The sequence below is a fragment of the Mustelus asterias genome, chromosome 22 (assembly GCF_964213995.1).
Source record: "Mustelus asterias chromosome 22, sMusAst1.hap1.1, whole genome shotgun sequence".
In the NCBI taxonomy this organism is placed as follows: domain Eukaryota; kingdom Metazoa; phylum Chordata; class Chondrichthyes; order Carcharhiniformes; family Triakidae; genus Mustelus; species Mustelus asterias.
This window is the reverse complement of record NC_135822.1, coordinates 67,087,297-67,102,815: the sequence shown is the minus strand read 5'-3', so window position 1 is coordinate 67,102,815 and position 15,519 is coordinate 67,087,297. Positions and strand designations below refer to the sequence as shown.

The 15,519-nt window shown below is 46.0% G+C and overlaps 1 protein-coding gene across 6 annotated transcripts in view; it reads right to left on the bottom strand.

Annotated features, from left to right (window-relative positions):
* Positions 1 to 13,509, bottom strand: part of LOC144510152 (uncharacterized) — a 77,835-nt gene extending 64,326 nt beyond the window's left edge. For 3 of the 6 annotated variants that reach the window (XM_078239540.1, XM_078239542.1, XM_078239544.1), the window contains exons 1-2: positions 13,147 to 13,508; positions 8,463 to 8,564 (exon numbers count right to left, since the gene is read on the bottom strand). The gene's annotated coding sequence lies outside the window, so the exon portion shown is untranslated. Of the gene's footprint in view, positions 1 to 1,284; positions 1,325 to 8,462; positions 8,565 to 13,146 lie in introns of those variants that run through there. The other 3 variants (XM_078239536.1, XM_078239538.1, XM_078239537.1) reach the window with 2 other exon arrangements.
* Between the last annotated feature and the right edge of the window lie 2,010 nt (positions 13,510 to 15,519).

Genomic DNA, 15,519 nt, shown 5'->3' with positions numbered 1-15,519 from the left:
TCCATTTTTCCCTTCTAACCCAATCCCTGTTTGCCCCAACCTTCAAGACTGGCACTGGTAACCTGAGCCCCCCAAGCAACATTTTGTTGACAGTGGGAGAGAGGGAGGGATTTGATTTGATTTATTATTGTCACATGTATCAGCATACAGTGAAAAGTATAGTTTCTTGCGCGCTATACAGATAAAGCATACCATTCATAGAGAAGGAAATGAGAGAGTGTAGAATGTAGTGTTACAGTCATAGCTAGGGTGTAGAGAAAGATCAACTTGGTGCGAGGTAGGTCCATTCAAAAGTCTGACAACAGCAGGGAAACAGCTGTTCTTGAGTCGGTTGGTACGTGACCTCAGACGTTTGTATTTTTTCCTGACAGAAGAAGGTGGGGGTAAGTCTGTCTGAGATGCGTGGGGTCATTAATTATGCTGGCTGCTTTGCCGAGGCAGCAGGAAGTGTAGACAGAGTCAATGGATGGGAGAGCAGTGATTGGGGCAGGCTGGATGTGTGTGGTCCGCTGAGGGGGGTCTGCCTCCCGGGGGGGGGTCTGCCGGGGTGAGGGCGGGGATCGCCACTGCTGGGGAGGTGGCCTGGACAACAGGGTGCTCTGGGGCGGAGTGGGGGGGGAGGTTCAGGGCTGGCCCGGGAATTGTTGTGGGGGGCGCAATCAGGCCGTGGGGGGAGCTGGAGGGGCAGCACTGCGGTGGTCCAGGGCTGGCTAGCGATCCGGCGCAAATTGGCCCCAACCCCCTGGATTTTTAATGAGATTCATGATTGGGGGCCTCTGCAGTGCACAAAGTGGAGAGATTTGAGGAGCTGAACTGAGAAAACAATCGTGATCTAGAACAGTTTTCCCACCTTTGGGAGAATCGCCCCCAACACATTTCTGAAGCCAAGCCACTGACACGAAATGTTAACCTGATTTCTCTGCCCACAAATGCTACCTGAACTTTTTTAAAAATCTTTTTTTTTAATTTCCAAAATACTGGTTATTTCAGCAATTATCAGCATTTGACATGATGTTGGGGGAAGGGTGTAGATCTGTGCAAAGCATTTTTCAAGGAAAACCTAATTTAATGTCTGTCTCTGAGTTACATTTGGAAATGTCTCTGATTTCTGTTCCACCCCCCCCCCCCCCCACCGCCCCCCCTCTCCCCGCCGCCCCCCCTAATCCCAATTTTCAGACAAGTCAAATGTGGAATTTGCAGAGCGAGCAGCTGTGTTCTTAGATGCAAATTGCGTAATCACCAATCAAGTGTCTGGTCTGCCTGCAGTGTTCCCGAGCCAAGTACCTTGTGTGAGATTCTCTTGACAAAAAAAATCACCTCTGGGTCAGGTGTGGCTTGCCTTGCTGCGTGAATCTGCAAGTTATAATGAGATCGAAGCAGGATATTACTGGGTGGCAATGTTTAAGTTGCTAGTTTCTTTTGACAAGACCTGGGTTGGGGGTGGAAGTGAATCCATGTTTTCCAATTTATTCCATCTTTTTCACCTGTTCCTCTTTTTGATAAAAAAAAACCCACCTTGGCTATCTGTTTTACTGGTGGGTAAGTGGGCAGATTTTGTTGGCAGACTATTCCAACCTGGGGGGAAGGTCACAGATGAGTTCAACCTTCGTCTCACCGTCTGTGCACAGTCCTCCTGTTCACAGTTGCCCTGGATGGCAATCTGGTGCATTTTATCCCCCATTTCCTATCCCAGGAAAATGATGCCACTCCTCACCCCCTGGGCTACGGCCCTGATTGAGTTAATCTCATTCAGTGGGCGGCCCGGTGGCACCGTGGTTAGCACTGCTGCCTGACAGCTCCAGGGACCCAGGTTCGATTCTGGCCTTGGGTGACTATGTGCAGTCCGTGTAGAGTTTGCACATTCTCCCTGTGTCTGCGTGGGCTTCCTCACACAGTTCAAAGACGTGCAGGTTAGGGGGATTGCCATAGTAGACGTGCAGGGTTATGGAGGTCGGGGGGAGCTGCGTAAGACGCTCTTTCAGAGAGTTGGTGCAGACTTGACAGGCTGAGTGGCCTCATTCCAGATTTCTTCCTGAAATAATTCCCTGAAGAGCCCAGATCTAATTTCACAGATACGGCTCCTCATTCTGGACTCTGCTAACTGCACACCTCAATTCCTATCTCCTTGAGGTGACAGCACCTCCAGCTTTATCAAGGTATCTTCCTGCAATGGAAGGCAGATCAGATGTGTTCAAAAAAATAAGTAAAATATATCGATGGCTTCTTTTGCATTGTGAGCTACAGTGAACCCATACCACTGCACAACATACATTCAGCATATCACCCACTGTGACTCAGGCCTCAAAGCCTCTCCCATGTGGCAGGACTCTCATGCGGTACGTTGAAACCTCACAAGACTCACTTCCAATTCCTACCATTCCTCTCATTCTTCCCGCTGGACAGTGAAAATTCGCCTAAGCACACTTTTGAGGCAAGGGTGTCTGGCCAACTGTGAGGTAACAGTCAGCTCTCATCTGATATCGGGCCTGCATTCTGAACAGAATGTTTGTAATGCCAGAATGGCCGAGAGTCTCCACTGTCTATTCTTCAATAAGAGAGCAGTCAAGCTGATCACCAAGTGGGCACTGAGGAGGGTAGTGGTTAAACAGAGAAGGAGAGATAGGGACAGTGAAAATGTGATAAAAAGAAAAAGAATGCATCATTGGCAGCTCTTGATCTATCCAGATTTAACTTGCCAATTTTAAGCACGTTTACAGCACGAACACAACACAAAACCATCAGTACGAGGCCCGTAGCTTATCATTTTTACAACAACATGCATTCATATAGCACCTTCAAAGTGGAACACCAAAGACACTTTGGAGGAACGATTATCGGACAAAATTTGTGCACCGAGTGATTTGAGGGACGATGAGGTCAGAAGTTTAAAAGCCTGGTCAATGTTTTGAGCAACATCATGAAGGAGGTCAGAGGTTTGGACGTGGAGAGCTTGCGGGAGGAAACTTTGGAGCACAGGGCAATGGCACGGCTGCCAATGGTGAATGAGTATAACTGGGGATGGGGCGAATACAGAACATTTTAAATCTGGCATTGGCCCACAGGTCAGCTTTGAGCTTTAGCTTTTTTACATAACATGCTCCCTTCAGTGTACAAACAAAGGTGTAACGTCTGGAGGGAGCCAAGCCGATGCTACAAGGAGGTGACTGACCCAGAGATGATTGACATTGCAGCCAAACACAAGGGCTTATCTGCACTGAATAAACATGACTGAAAATCAATGACCCACAAAGCATGTTCCTGAAGCATGTCAGCAATAATTCCGTTCCCCGCGCCCCCCCCCCCCCCCCCCCCCCCCATCCACCCCACCACAACCTTGACTTTTCACCATCCAAATTTCTGGCGTGCTGCTTGTCACCTTCGCTCTGCTGCACTGAGTACAAAAGTAATCCTGAGCCGAGGCCTCCAGCAAGACCCTGCTTATCCCCGGGGCTCTTAACTGAGGAGTCCGGAGTAACACAACCCAAAAGGATCTGGGCAGACCAGGGACCATGTTGGGTGGGAGCCAGTTGAATCATGTAGTAATAGGGGTAATTAGGGGTCTATAACTGCTGTTCAGGAAGTTCAGCAGAATATATTCTGCTGCCCAGTGAACATTGCAGAGGGGAAAAAAAAAAATCAATTTTCAAGCAGACTGAGAGAAGGTTTCCATGGCTTCTGGTCGTGAGCTGGTGACAATACATAGCCAACTGCACACGATGAAACCTTGTTCATCCTGAGCTGCGTGCATCCAGTTGCAACAAGTTGAATTTGTGTAGTGCTTTTGTGCTATAACATCCCAAGATGCTGCACAGAAGTTTTAACAAACAAAATTTTACACAGCCCCAGAAGGAGTGGAACCTTGGCATTAGGGGTAGGTTTTAAAGTGTGTCTTTAGGGTAGTTTAGGGAGAAAATTGCAGAGATAACTGGCCTCATCAACTCAAGGCACGGCCATCAGTGGTGGAGCAATGACAATCAATCAGTGATGCGCAAGAAGCTGGAACTGTAAGAATGAAGTTATTCACCAACATGATAAACATTCATCGATACCGAACAGTACATGCGTTTCTGTGTATTGAGGCACCTCATGTTGAACGTACAATTGTGCCTAACTTGAAATCATGATGGGACATTGAAAGCAGAAATGCACTCGCCAATAATGAGAAAAGATCATCAATTTAGGAGGGAACTAAACAGCCCTTTGTGGTACTGGGCAACTTGGATGAGGAAATTTAAAGGCCTGTGCAGTCCCTGCTATAGTAGGAGTGTTATAGGTTTCCTGCTCCTGATCCCTATGCAGCAATCCCACCTGGAACCCATCTGATCCAAAACTAAGCTTCACATCCTTTCCATCATGAAGATCACTGGCTCCACCTCTATAACCAATATCCTCCCTTTCTAGGCTGAAACCTTCATCCAGTTCAAGACACTAATCTTCTTATATACTTCTCATTAGCCTCCTATCCTGCACCCTCCAGTAAGGTCAGCTCTCCTGACTCACCTATAACTTAACTCGCTCCCAAGTCCAACTCACTCATCACCCATTTCTTTATTATCCTATTTTGATTCCGGAAGAACTTAAGGACATAGGGCAGACAACAAGTGGGACATAAGGTCGGTCGGACTCAGTGGCCATGTTGTATGCAAGAGATTGGGAACTATGGAAAGGTGGGGGGGGGGGGGGGGGGGGATGATGGAGTGGGCACAGTAATGGGAATACAAGCCCCCCAGTAACTCATCAACCACAGGAAGGAAAAGAAAACTAACACATAAACAAAGTGACAGAAGCAGAATAAGAGATTGAGAGAAATGTTTAAAGAAGTGAGATGGAATTAAAAAGAGGCGAGGAACAATAAAGATTGCAGAGAGAGGCAAAAGGCACAATTATCTATCTCACTGTGGACAGTGCTGGGTGAGGACCATATTCAGAATTAACTCTTATACTTAAGTGTCATATTCAAAGTCTGGAATATTTTCCGTGACACTGTATGTTGCGACCACTCACTGAAGAGCTAGATTTGAGAATTAGGACTTAAGCGGGAATTTTACATTGTTCAGAAGTGCGTGAAATTGTGCGAAAAGATGTCAGGCGTGTGATCCAATGCCATTGAGCATTCTGGCAACATTTTGGTTAGCAGACGCACACGAGAGATGGAAGCACACCCACCGACAATCAAGTAGGCAATTTAGCCCAATTAGGGGCCAATTGAATGCAATTTTACATGGCCTGCTTTTACAGTTGGCAGGTGGGTAGATTGGCCAGGCAGTATTTACATATAGCTTCAACCTCAATCCAAGGAGGCAGAGTGACACAGTGGTTAGCACTGCTGCCTCACAGTGCCAGGGACATGAGTTCAATTCTGGCTTGGCTGACTGTCTGCGTGGAGTTTGCACGTTCCCCTCGTGTCTGCATGGGTTTCCTCCCGCAGTCCAAAGATAGAAACATAGAAATTAGAAGCAGGTTTAGGCCATTCGGCCCTTCGAGCCTGCTCCGCCATTCATCTTAATCATGGTTGATCACCAAATTCAATATCCTGATCCCCTTCCCCTCATATCCCTCGATCTCTTTAGCCCCAAGGGCTATATCTAATTTCTCCTTGAAATCAGACAATGTTTTGGCCTCAATTACATTCTGTGGTAGTGAATCCCACACATTCACTACCCTCTAGGTGAAGAAATTTCTCATCACCTCAGTTCTAATAGATTTACCCCTTATCCTCAAACTATGACCCCTAGTTCTGGACTCCCCCACCATTGGGAACATTCTTTCTGAATTTACCCTGTCGAACCCTGTTAGAATTTTATAAGTTTCTATGCGATCCCCTCTCACTCTTCGAAACTCCATTGAATATAATCCTAACCGACTTAGTCTCTCCTCATACGACAGACCGGCCATCCCAGGAATCAGCTATACTCCCTCTATAGCAAGGACATCCTTCCTCAGATAAGGACACCAAAACCGCACACAATACTCCAGGTGTGGCCTCACCAACACCCCATATAATTGCAGCAAAACATTCCTATCCCTATACTCGATTCTTCTCACTATGAAAGCCAACATACCATTTACCTTCTTTACTGCCTGCTGTACTTGCACGCTTACTTTCAGCGACTGATGCATAAGGACTCCAAGGTCTTGTTGAGTATCAACCTCTCTCTCAATTTACACCTATTTAAGTAATAATCTGTCTTCTTATTATTGCTACCAAAGTAGATAACCTCACATTTATCCACATTATACTGCATCTGCCATGCAGATGCCCACACATTCAGCCTGTCCAAATCACGCTGAAGCATCTCTGCATCTTCCTGACAGCTCATCTCCCACTCAACTTTGTATCATCTGCAAATTTGGAGATAATACATTCAGTTACCTCTTCCAAATCATTAATATATAATGTGAACAGTTGGGGTCCTAGCACAGACCCCTGCGGTACCCCACTCGTCACTGACTGCCAATCAGAAAAAGACCCATTTATGTCAACTCTTTGCTTCCTATCTGCTAGCCAGCTTTCTATCCATCAAGACATTACCTGCTATCCTATGTGCTTGAGCTTTACATAGTAGTCTGTTATGTGGGACCTTGTCGAAAGCTTTCTGAAAGGCTATATAAACCACATCCACTGGTTCTCCTTGGTCAGCTCGACTAGTTATATCCTCAAAAAATTCCAATAGATTTGTCAAGCATGATTTCCCTTTTGTAAATCCATACTGACTTTGTCTCATTGTACCACTGCCTTCCAAATGCCGTGTTATGAAATCCTTGGTAATAGACACAAGCAACTTCCCCAGTACCGACATGAGGCTCACTGGTCTATAGTTCCCTGTTTTCTCTCGACCTCCCTTTTTGAATCGCAGGCTTACATTAGCTACCCTCCAATCTGGAGGCACTATTCCAGAGTCCAAAGAATTTTGGAAAATAACGACCAATGGACCTACTATTTCCAGGACCACTTCCTGAAGAATGAAGAATGAAGACCTCCAGGTCCTGATAATAGGGGAAGTGATGGCCTAGTGGTATTATCGCTAGACTCTTAATCCAGAAACTCAGCTAATGTTCTGGGGACCCGAGTTCGAATCCCACCATGGCAGGTAGTGGAATTTGAATTCAATAATAAAAACAGGAATTAAGAATCTACCGATGACCCTGAAACCATTGTCGATTGTTGGAAAAACCATCTGGTTCACTGATGTCCTTTAGGGAAGGAAATCTGCCATCCTTGACATCTGGTCTGGCCTACATGTGACTCCAGAGCTACAGCAATGTGGTTGACTCTCAACTGCCTGGGCAACCAGGGATTGGCAATAAATGCTGGCCAGCCAGTGACGCCAATGTCCCACAAATGAATTTTTTAAAAAGCTGGAGATTTATCCACCTTCAACTCCATCAATTTCCCCAAAACCATTCCTCTACTAATGCTGATTTTCTTCAGCTCCTCACTAAAACATGTTTCTCTCAGCACTTTTGGCACATTATTCATGTCTTCCTTTGTGCAGGTTAGGTGGATTGGCAATGCTAAATTGCCCCTTAGTGTCCCAAGATATGTAGGTTAGGAGGATTAGTGAGGTTATAGGGGTAGAGCATGGGTGGGATGCTCTGTCAGAGAGTCGGTGCAGACTCGATGGGCCAAATGGCCTCCTTCTGCACTGAAGGTGTTCTATGATTCTAGGCACAATCCGGCTTAAACAAGATGTCTGGGGACTGAGGTTTGTGTCTGAATATGCTGCCTAGACACTCTTGGCATAGTTTTTCCATTGCAATTTATTTTTTTTACAGGTCTGCAGCTCTCTGAGACAGTTTGTGGCGACTGTCTCCCTGAGGGAACACATCAGAAGCACAAACCTTTATCCTCCCTATTCTCTACATCCTCCCTCTTCCCAGCAGCTCGGAGCCTTTCCCAGTGCGTGCTTCAAACTGGTTCCTGTTAATTGGCTAGCCAGTGTGAAATCACATTCCGGGACCGACAGTGGCCGCAAGTGCGTTTTGCGCCTCCTTCCAGGCCTGCCAAGCGTACGTGCCCAATGGATGAAAATTTCAGGGCTTAACAATTTTTTGCAATGTCTATCTTGAGTGACGATGCTGTACTATGAACTGCAAAGCACCACTGAAGGCTTGTTCCTCCTCTCTGCCCAATTGATCAGCTTGCATGCGAGTTGCCATCCATTGTCACTTTTCTGAGTGCCCGGCTGCCCAGTCGACCTGCCCAGCAATGTGATGGATTCAGGCAGACAGCTGTGCTGTCAACCTTGCAATGTAAAGAGGCGGGTGTCTTGCAGCATTGCGCCACATCCACCTCTCTCAGAATCTAGGACACAAAAGGAGGCACAAAAATAGCTGCTCCAGTGAGTTGGTGTCTACTCAGCAAATTACAGTTTCCACTAAATGTTTCGGAACACTGAATGAGGCTACAAGCCAGCAAGGTATCAAAGCAAAGGTGCTGCAATGACAGACACCTATCTCACCGTGGCTTAGGAACTCTCCATTTCAACCAGGACAGGCTGGCTTCATCAGATGATGACGATTCTCCATAACCACAAAAACAAAATACTGCAGATGTTAGGAATCTGAAATAAAAACAGAAAATGCCGCCAAGGTCAGGTAGCATCTGTGGAGAGCTAAACAGAGCTAATATTTCAGGCTGATGATCTTTCAGGGCAAGCGTTAACTCTTGATTCTCTCGACACAGATGCTGCCTGATTTGCTGAGTTTCCAGCACACTTCGTATAATCGGTCAGTAAATTTGCAGATGATACCAAGATTGGTGGCACAGTGGACAGTGAAGAAAGTTATCTCCAATCGCAACGGAATCTTGATCAATTGGGCCAGTGGACTGACAAATGGCAGATAGAGTTTAATTTAGACAAATGCGAGGTTATGCATTTTGGTAGATTGAATCAGGGCAGGACTTACTCAGTTAATGGTAGGAGCATTGGTGAGAGTTACAGAACAAAGAGATCTCGGGGTACATGTTCATAGCTCCTTGAAAGTGGAGTCACAGGTGGACAGAGTGGTGAAGAAGGCATTCGGCATGCTTGGTTTCATCAGTCAGAACATTGAATACAGGAATTGAGACGTCTTGCTGAAGTTGCACAAGACATTGGTAAGGCCACACTTGGAATACTGTGTGCAATTCTGGTCACCCTATTATAGAAAGGATATTATTAAACTAGAAAGAGTGCAGAAAAGATTTACTAGGATGCTACCGGGACTTAACATAAGAACATAAGAAATAGGAGCAGGAGTAGGCCATCTAGCCCCTCGTGCCTGCCCCACCATTCAACAAGATCATGGCTGATCTGAAGCAAATCAGTTCCACTTACCCGCCTGCTCCCCATATCCCTTAATTCCCTTATCGATCAGAAATCTATCTACCCGTGATTTAAACATATTCAACGAGGTAGCCTCCACCACTTCAATGGGCAGAGAATTCCAGAGATTCACTACCCTCTGAGAGGAGAAGTTCCCCCTCAACTCTGTCCTAAACTGACCCCCACTTATTTTGAGGATGTGCCCTCTAGTTCTGGTTTCCCTTCTAAGTGGGAAGAATCTCTCTACCTCTACCCTATCCAGCCCCTTCATTATCTTATATGTCTCTATAAGATCACCCCTCAGCCTTCTAAACTCCAATGAGTACAGACCCAATCTGTTCAATCTCTCCTCATAAGCTACACCCCTCATCTCCGGTATCAACCTGGTGAAACTTCTCTGCACTCCCTCCAAGGCCAATATATCCTTTCGCAAATAAGGGGACCAAAACTGCACACAGTACTCCAGTTGCAGCCTCACCAGTGCCTTGTATAGTTGCAGCAAGACCTCCCTGCTTTTATATTCTATCCCCCTCACGATAAAGGCCAACATTCCATTTGCTTTCTTGATCACCTGCTGCACCTGCAGTCTGAGTTTTTGCGATTCATGCACAAGGACCCCCAGGTCCCTCTGCACAGTAGCATGATGTAATTTTTCTCCATTTAAATAATATTCCAATTTACTATTATTTCTTCCAAAGTGGATAACCTCACATTTGCCAACGTTATATTCCATCTGCCAGATCCTCGCCCACTCGCTCAGCCTATCCAAATCTCTCTGCAGACTTTCCGCGTCCTCCACGCAATTCGCTTTCCCACTCATCTTCGTGTCATCAGCAAACTTTGATACCCGACACTCAGTCTCCTCCTCCAGATCATCTATGTAAATGGTAAACAGTTGAGGCCCCAGCACCGATCCCTGCGGCACGCCACTGGTCACCAACTGCCAACCAGAAAAGCACCCATTTATTCCAACTCTCTGCTTCCTGTTAGATAGCCAATCCCCAATCCACGCCAACACATTACCCCCAACTCCGTGTACCCCAATCTTCTGCAGCAACCTTTTCGAATGCCTTCTGGAAATCCAAAAACACCACATCCACGGGTTCCTCTCTGTCAACCGCACTAGTCATTCGTCAAACACGACTTTCCCTTCATGAACCCATGCTGCGTCTGCTTGATTGAACCATTCTTATCCAGGTGCTCTGCTATTTCCTCTTTAATGATGGACTCCAGCATCTTCCCAACTACGGACGTTAAGCTAACCGGCCTGTAGTTACCCGCCTTTTGTCTATTTCCTTTTTTAAACAGCGGCGTTACAGTAGCTGTTTTCCAATCAGCCGGCACTACCCCAGAGTCCAGCAAATTTTGATAAATAACTACTAACACATCTGCTATTACCTCAGCCATTTCCTTCAGTTCCCTGGGATGCATTCCATCCGGGCCCGGGGACTTGTCTACCTTCAGTCCCATTAGTCTACCAAGCACTACCTCTTTAGTAACAGTAATTGTATTAAGGACCTCACCTCCCACCAACTCTCGATCTCTAATATTCGATAAACTATGTATGTCTTCCACCATGAAGACTAACAAAGAACTTATTTAAAGTCTCAGCCATTTCCTCATTTTCCACTATTAAATCCCCCCTCTCGTCCTCCAAGAGTCCAACATTCACTCTCGCCACTCTATTCCTTTTTGTTTTATTATTATTTTATTCCTTTTACTTGATGGATTGAGTTATAAAGGAGAGGCTGGATAGACTGAGACTTTTTCCTCTGGAGCGTAGGAGGCTGAGGGGTGATCTTATAGAGGTCTATAAAATAATGAGGGGCACAGTTCAGCTCGATAGTCAATATCTTTTCCCAAAGGTAGGGGAATCTAAAACTAGAGGTCATAGGTTTAAGGTGAGAGGGGAGAGATACAAAAGTGTCCAGAGGGGCAATTTTTTCACACAGAGGGTGGTGAGTGTCTGGAACAAGCTTCCAGAGGTAGTAGTAGAGGCGGGTACAATTTTGTCTTTTAAAAAGCATTTAGATAGTTACATGGGTACGATGGGTATCGAGGGAAATGTGTCAAATGCGGGCAATTGGGATTAGCTTAGGGGTTTAAAAAGAATAGGCGGGATCGACAAGTTGGGCCGAAGGGCCTGTTTCCATGCTGTAAACCTCTATGACTCTATAATCTGTAACCTTTAAGGCTCACAACATTTCCCTGAGTCACTGCTGTTGTTGCCTTGTACAATTGTGACTCGGGTATGGTTCAGTGGATAGCAGACTTGCACACAAGGTGAGTGCCCTCGGGACCTGAGCACAAAGTGCACACGACCGAGGGAATACTGAAGTGTTGGAAGTGCCTTGTTTCAGCCAAGACTCCCATGGCAATATTATGGAGATTCGCAGGTGAATTCACCCCGATATCTTGGTTAATGTTTATCCCTCAACTAACATCAATGACACCAACTGCCTGCTGGCCGGTTATCACATTGCTGCTCCTTGGTTTTCAAATCGACTGTTGTTTCTTCCATTATAACACTGACTACACTGCACAAGCCTTCTATACTTCAGAGCTGAGAAACCATTCACATTGGCTGCAGTAGTGGAAGGCGCTATAAAAATGCAAGACTTTCTTTCTCCGAGAAGTGATACAAGTGATAACAGGAACCAGCTGCTTTAAGTACGACACCGCCTAACGTACATTCTGAAATGAAATCATGTTGAGGATTCCCAGATCTCCCACAACTGATCATGAAGGACCTGGGAGGGGGAGAGAATAGGCACCACAATGCTTGACTGCCAAGGGCTTTATGAGGTGGCTTTAGTCATATCCAGCACTGATCTTCACAACTAATGCTCAAACAAAGGAACTAACAGTTGCCAGTACTCAGCCTATGTTTTAAATTGCTTAAAAAGGCCTAGCTACTCCTCCTCATCCTGTTCCATTCAGTGAACTCTGGTCTGCTGTGTACACAGACACACACAGCCAGTAGGTCAAAGCACGAGGAAGAACATGAGAATTATTTTAGGAACAAAACGTTGTTCAGTTAATAGATCAAACTGATCTTTTCCACAGCTCAACATCAGTCAGGGGGATTCAGAGTCCATGATGGAGATATTTATGCACAGACTGGGGAAGGTACAAGACCTTTTCTAAGTCCAAGGTGCTTCTGCCTAGCTGTGTGTATCGATCTGTCTGTCTGTGTATGTATGGACATTGGTTTACACCTCCTGCACGTCAGTGTTGCACTGTAGGGGAACCGGATAGCCCAGAAAAGGTCCCAGTATAAGGGACTAAATCCCCCTTTGGCTGAGTGGATGAAATGACCATCCAGTGTGGACTTGACTCTCGGCTGAGAGCATCCGAAGTGTCAGTTGTGGTCTGTGGTGAATGAACTGATTAACAGAGTTGAGACAGTGGGGTTAACTGCAATTGGCCTCAGGTACTTCCTTCCCCCAATCTTAAGGCACATGTTTGGTTGTGATGCATCTCAGAGTCAAATAGCTAGGTAATTAGGCCCAATTAAGGATTCGACGAGATAACCAGAGCATGAGCAACATCAAAGCATGAGGAGGGGATGAGAAAATACGAAAATCAACTTTGTCCTCTTAAACAGTGACACAGTGCTATTATTGTGGGCTGACTAAACTCATGAAGCTGCAATGGAATGATAGATGTTCCCGATGTTTAACCAACAGATAAAACCAAATAATAAACTCATAACCTTTGTAAATCCTTTACAGTTACCCCTCCAAAGAACTTGGCTTGTAAATCTAAAGACAAGCTCGGCAAGATACAAGAGACTGGCTTTTAGCAGGAACAGGCCCAAGTGCTGTATTATTCTTACCTTCTTTCTCTGAACGGCTTAAAAATTAACTGCACTGAACTCCAGTGGCCTGCGGTGTGTTTGCTTCACATCCCAAATCCTCCGGATAGCACCTTCAGAAATGTGGGTCACTGAGGTTGAGAGTCAGCTGTGGGACAGAAATCTCGGGTTTCACAGGCTTTGAAACTCAAAGCCGTGCGAGCAACAAGTGGAGCGAGCAGATGGAAGGGAAGTGTGTTGCTGGCACAGGTTTCTGAGTGCCTGTTTCCCCACTGCTATCCTGTGCTTGGCAACCACTGTAAATGTCTCGATGTGTGAACAGGCCGATAAACCGGATTTCTGATTCATGTCTGGCAGGGTGTTGTGCAACCAGTCAGATGCTCTTGTTCTGATCAGCCAAGGTTACACTGCAATAAAGGGATCTTTGAAAATGGTGCAAGGCAGATGACCTTTTGCAGAGTTTAAAGTTGTACAGATACTCTGTGTTGTTTGTTGGCACTCTGCCAGCCCACAGCAGCGACTGCAGAGCTTCTTGGTGAGTTGCCAAGCAGCCACACACACACACACTCAGAGTTAACCCCTAAGTGGCTCACGCCCACAGACAAGCTGACCTGAGAAGGCACTGTGTAGTTTTTGTGACATCCAACCATGAGCCCTACATCAGGAAAATAAAATAAGATTTGAATTTACTTGGTCCCTGTTGCCAATTTGCACACAGCAAGCTCCCACAAACAGTAGCACTCAGACGAGCTGTTTCAGTTATGCTGACTGAGGGATAAATATTCATAGAATAGAATCATAGAATCCTATAGTGCAGCAGGAGACCATTCGGCCCATCGAGTCTACACCGACAACAATCCCACCCAGATCCTACCCCCATAACCCCATGCATTTACCCTGCTAGTCCTCCTGACACTAAGGGGCAATTTACATGGCCAATCACCCTAACCTGCACATCTTTGGACTGTGGGAGGAAACCAGAGCATCCGGAGGAAACTCGCACAGACACAGGGAGAATGTGCAAACTCTACACAGTGACCCAAGGCCGGAATTGAACCTGGGTCCCTGGCGCTGAGGGGCAAAAGTGCTAACCACAGTGCCACCGTGCTGACCTATTGGTTAGGAGAGGACACTACTCCCCTTCTACATGGCATGGAAATGGCTTCCAACTGAGCCACAGCGGAATTTCCATCATGACATCTGGCAAGAGATGTATGTTCCAAAGGCAGGACTATGGTGAGGATCTAGATGCTGAGCACAGGGAGGGGAAATTATCTACCCAACCTGTCAAAATTACAACAGCAGATGTTAGCTTGAGACTTGACTATTCCCATATTCTCCTGTCCAGCCTCCAATTCTCCACCCTGCATAACCTTCAGCTTAGCCAAAGCTATGGTATCCAAATTCTAACTCGTACCATGTCCTGCTCTTCCATCATCCCTGTGCTTGCTAACCTGCAGTGGGTCCCTGTGTAGTAATGTCTTAATCTTGAAGTTCTCCTCCTCATTTTTCATTTCCACCAGGACTTCACCCTCAGGTTTTGAAAGAAGTGATTGAGATATTTGATTTGATTTATTATTGTCACATGTATTAACACACAGTGAAAAGTACTGTTTCTTGCACGCTATACAGACAGAACATACTGTTCATAGAGAAGGAAAGGAGAGAGTGCAGAATGTAGTGTTACAGTCATAGCTCGGGTGTAGAGAAAGATCAACTTAATGCAAGGCAAGTCCATTCAAAAATCTGACAGCAGCAGGGAAGAAGCTGTTCTTGAGTCGGTTGGTACGTGACCTCAGACTTTTGTATCTTTTTCCCGAAAGAAGAAGATGGGAGAGAGAATGTCCGGGGTGCGTGGGGTCCTTAATTATGCTGGCTGCTTTGTCGAGGCAGCGGGAAGTGTAGACAGAGTCAATGGATGGGAGGCTGGTTTGCGTGATGGATTGGGGTACATTCACGACCTTTTATAGTTCCCTGCAACCATACCACACGACCAGAAAGAATGCTTTCTATGGTGCATCTGTAAAAGTTGGTGAGAGTCGGAGCTGACATGCCAAATTTCCTTAGTATTCTGAGAAAGTAGAGGCATTGGTGGGCTTTCTTAACCATAGTGTTGGCATGGGGGACTAGGACAGGTTGTTGGTGATCTGGAAACCTAAAAACTTGAAGTTCTCGACCCTTTCTACTTCGTCCCCGTTGATGTAGACAGGGGCATGTTCTCCTTTACACTTCCTGAAGTCAATGACAATCTCCTTCGTTTTGTTGACATTGAGGGAGAGATTATTGTTGCCGCACCAGTTCACCAGATTCTCTATCTCATTCCTGTACTCTGTCTTGTCATTGTTTGAGATCCGACTCACTACGGTGGTGTCGTCAGCAAACTTGAAAATTGAA